The following is a 4,732-nucleotide window of genomic DNA, read 5'->3' on the forward strand; positions in this document are numbered from 1 at the left end:
GAATTATCGAAGTATGAAAATCAAGAGAAAGCCTAGGAGTGGGAAATTTCAGATTCTCACTAATAAATGGCGGATTAGAGGTTGGGGCGGTACACCATTTGCAGGCCTAGACTTGAGAGATAGTCAAACCCTTGGAAACTGAGCCTTGAAGCGAGTGTGGTGCGGGATCAAGCCCTGATATTAGTCTATTAACCCGCTCCGTGGGCATCTAATGAGAAGAATGAAGACATAGACAAGGGAAATATGAAATTCATTGCTTGAGACCTTGATTCTTCCTTGACCTTTATTCTAGGCTCACTGCTAATGGTATACTACCGCCTTGCTTCGCACCTTCTACCTGGGAGAATAAGAGCTTGCATAAGCTCTCTGGATGAATATGGGCTTTCTTCCCCGATATGCCTCACGGCCTTAGCCAAGACGGAAACTTATAAGAAAGATTACTCTTCCAGTGAGCCTTGTATGGAGATTGACGAATATGAATGAAAGAGGAAGCGCATAGAGGCTCAAAGAATTTGAGAAAGAAAGAAGGAAAGAAAGTTCTCCACACTGATCGGGATGGGGCCTGTAGCTCAGAGGATTAGAGCACGTGGCTACGAACCACGGTCTCGGGGGTTCCCTCCTCGCCCACAACCGGCCAGGAAGGAAAATCATGATCGGGATATCTTACCTATACATAGTGGGCTTCTAGATTCGGGGCATTTCAAAGATTCCAAAAAATAGGCGAAGAAGGGTTCAGGAAAAGAAGGATTTCTTTCGGCCAATCACTCACGGATCGGACCACCAAACTAGGTTTCAGTTGCGGATGCAGAAGTTGAAAGAGAAGATCAGCCCAACCCACGGAGCGGGGAATGAACTTGCTAAAGACCTACTATATGCCTGAGCCACCTAGGGGAATGATGTTTCCGAACTGGCGCTCTTGGTGTCCTTGAGTGGAAAGAAGTAAAGACCACTCTTATTTCATAGAATTGCTTTTAGGATGAGGGTCAAAGAATTTGAGAAGCAGAGCGGGACAAAAACTCCCAACAAGCAACAAGAAGAGGCGAAAGGAAGGCGCTCTACCGGCCGGCAGACAAAAGGCATGAATTCATAGACTAGCTTCTTCTTCCGATTCGATTCCTATTATACGGCGTATACGGGCCCGTGGAGACTTTGAGTTAGTCTTCCGTCTTCCTCTGCAGATCTAATTAGGGTTCGCACCTTCTTTCTTTCTTCTACATTGAAATGTAATATTCTCACTCATCGTATTTTTATGGTTTTTCTAGAATGAGCCAAGAACATCTCAGACGCACCCAATGGTTCTACTCATGAAACTTCCACGGGACTCCATCCACCAGTCTTCGGTCCTAGCCTGTATTCGAAAGACCTTCCTTCTCTTCGATCCGTCATTGTCTTTTCGTCTCAATGTGAGACATCCTTCTCTTGCCTGAGACGAGGCCGATCCATCCGCTAAGTCAAGCTCCTTCTTTCTCTTTCAGTTACCGACTCCCATTGTGTGTGATGAGGCGTACTACCCCTTAAAGGAATGCTTCTTGAAGAGCTCTTCCAAAAACCTACTAAGAATCAAGAAAGCGCAACTTCTATTTTGATCTATATTACTAATGGAAGCTTTTCGTACTTCTCATTCATTCCCAGAAAGAGATCCGAGATGAGTGAGGGGGGATGCGCCTGATTCTGATCCTCTTTGCTTCAGTGAATGCACCAACGCATAAGTCAGAAGAGAGATAAGGGTTCTTAGGGGACAGGCTCACCCTTCCCATGCTTGGACGGTCGGGTAGCGGAAGTCAGGAAAAGAAGGACCAGAACAAGCCTCTCGGCGAGACGGGGAAGAGACCTACATAGTGAAAAATTCCTTCTAGAAAGAAAAGGGCTATAGGCCAGCCTAAGATAAAGAGGAAGAAGAGTACTATACCCTCTTTGCCTTTCGACAGAAAGATTTCCCGCTCCGTGGGCCGTAGTAGGCGAGCAGGTAAACTATATTCTATTGTTCCCAGAGGCATTCTTGAAAGCATCAAAACTACGTGTATCACGGACAAAAAAAAGGATCAGTTCGCCGCATATGAAAAAGACATCCCGATCCTACCAATACTCAACTGCCTCAGACTCTGAAAGAGGGACGGAAGTAGCTCGACCATAGGAAGAGGGACGGGCTTGAGTGAATCTTTGAAAGAGCTGATGAACCACTGTCAATATCAAAAGAAGAGAGTAAATAAACGAGGAAGATGAGAGGGAAGAGAATAAGAGCCAAGATTGAAAGGACTTCTATTTCAAGCTTATGAACTTATTATTACTTTCGCTTACTCTTCCGGTAGAATTTCTCAAGAGGAGCTCGTGTGCAATACCAGCTCATAGAGGACAAAGTCCCCCGATCCCTTAAGAAAAGAGAAGAAGAAGAAAGAGAAAGCCTATGTCTTCAAAAACGAATACGAATTAGAATTAGTAAGGCTGCGCCACAAAGGAAATCTCGATCCCTGGAGATTGAGTTGGATAGGAGGTTCTAGGTTCCATTGAGAGGAGGCTCAAAGATCCAAAAACAAGGCTCCAAAAACTCGCAATATTCTAATTTTCGCAATATGAGATACCAACAGGGATATTCTTTGATGAGAGGTGCCATAAGACAGGTCCGAAGGACTATCCATCAGGGAGAAGCGAAGCGCATGAAAAGGAGAGGCGCAAAGAATATTGCGGAGAGAGGATGAAATCTGGGTTAATATGGATAGTCCGGAGGACCTAACCTCTGCGGTCAGTCCTTCGGACCAGCTGACTCTACCCTAACGACGGAGCAGCTTAATATTAGTACGTTGAACGTCACAGAAGAGTTCACTTTCAAGTTTGGAAGTCAATAGAAAGAAGGCTTAAGGCTGACCATCTTATTTACTCGATTTGACTGGTGCAAACCCGTCTTCATCCTCACACCCTAAAGCCGAACTGGAATACTTTTGAATTTTCTCATGATAAGAAGACCTTGTTCATTGAGGCGGTCGGCAGAAAAGGGAAATGCGAGACTGATAGAGTTCCATGCAGAAGTGGCTGTGGCAATTGAATTGAGGTTTCAGAAGGTGAAAAGAAGATTTTCCTTCATTGAGGCGGTGAATCGCCAGAATCAGAACACCATAGAAGTGGCCCGGGATTGGAATGAGCTCGCTCTACATCCGAGTGGATTAAGCAGAGGAAGTTGAAGTTGCCTTATTAGGTCCTTCTTTATTGACAATATTGTATTGAGAAATCTTGCTTAGTAGAAAGAAAGATCGTCAGATCGTAAGACCAAGGCCCTAATACGAGATTATCCGAAAGGTAGCTTTTTATGTAAATCAAAATGAAAGAAAATAGTCCGAGATCATTCTTTGACCCTTCCGCAGAAAGATCTCTTGTTCATGCTTCTCGTTCTAAACAGTCCTATTCATACCACGGAGATTCGGGTGAAGGTGCCCGATGTCTGACTCATACGAAGGTGCAGATTTGGTACGAGAGAAAATGCTTTAGGTTTAGGAAGGGGGAAAATAGCCCCACGGAGCGGTGGAAGGGGTCGACCCTACAGCGGCAAGAGCGAATGGTCCGCTGCCTGGAATGGTCTTCGTACCAATGCAATCAGAAAGAAGTCAGAAAGCTCATTCAATAAGAAGAAAGAGGAAAAACGCAATATTGCACCTTCTGACTGATTAATGGAACTGATCTTGTTGCGGTCCGTTTTAGAGTCCGGAGGATTATCCGTAGGACTATCCATATGGAAAGAAGGGTCCAGGTTTCATAAGACTCCTTCGGAGCGGTCTTCGCAATATTCTTTGCACTGGGGGAGGGCTCAAAGAATTTGAGATTAGATTGGAACTGATTGTAGTAGGCGAAGGACGGATATTATTGGAAGGCAATCGCATATTGAATTGCGCCTAAGGCCACTCCGCAATATTCTTTGCACCTTCTGACTGATTAATGGAAAAAAATAGGCGAATTCCACTAAAGAGATTCCACTCAAACTTATGGGCCGACTAGAAACTGAAAGTAGAAAAAGGCAAAGGAAGAATTGAATTTTGATGCCTTCTCCGTCCGACGCTTTGTAGTGGGCTTCTTATTTCTGGAGAGGGAAAAGGTGAAGAAATAAAGGACCTAAAGTGCAGGTGCACATTTGCTTAACACATCCGTTTTGGACATAATACCACTTGGAAAGAGATCTAGACGTTGCAGTCCTCAGTTTAGTTGACAATCGGGGCGAGATCAACTCTCTGACCTTCTTTCGGAGCTCAGCTCAGCTTCTTTTTACCCAATACTGAAATGAAATCGTATCGTCTCCCGGCTCAAAGAATTTGAGAGAAAAACAAAGGCTCAATGCAATATGAGTTGCGGAGAAAATTTGAGGCTATTACTTTGGCAATTGATTCTATAGAATTGATTTCTGAGTATAAGAAATAAGGATTAATGTGCAGGGAAAAACTCCCCACTAAGAGATAGAGAGAAATTACCGGTAAGTCAGTCCTCTAGTTCAAGTCTCCGTTGCCGCAGGACAAAGAGCTCATCCGGCCGAGTGCTTGAATATGAGTTTCATCTCTTTCGGAATGGAAGAAATAATGAGAATTGACTAGCTCAACGCTTTCTTTAGGATAGGAATTCATCGAGGCTTAGAGGAAAGAGGTTTATAGACGCTTTAGGAGAGGAAGGGAACCCCCCTGACCCATGGATCAGGGAATAAGGAAGTCGCGTAGCTCGGTGGGCGCCCTAGATTCAAGGCTCAAGAACGGGGAGA

At 44.6% G+C, this 4,732-nt stretch overlaps 1 non-coding gene across 1 annotated transcript; it reads left to right on the plus strand.

The window, feature by feature from the left end:
* Nucleotides 1-558: 558 nt before the first annotated feature.
* On the plus strand, nt 559-627 carry trnR. Its single transcript has one exon. It is a non-coding gene; the product is annotated as a tRNA-Arg (tRNA).
* The last annotated feature ends 4,105 nt before the right edge of the window (nt 628-4,732 follow it).

The sequence above is a fragment of the Cucumis sativus genome, assembly GCF_000004075.3.
Source record: "Cucumis sativus mitochondrion chromosome 1, complete sequence".
NCBI classification, from domain to species: Eukaryota; Viridiplantae; Streptophyta; class Magnoliopsida; order Cucurbitales; family Cucurbitaceae; genus Cucumis; species Cucumis sativus.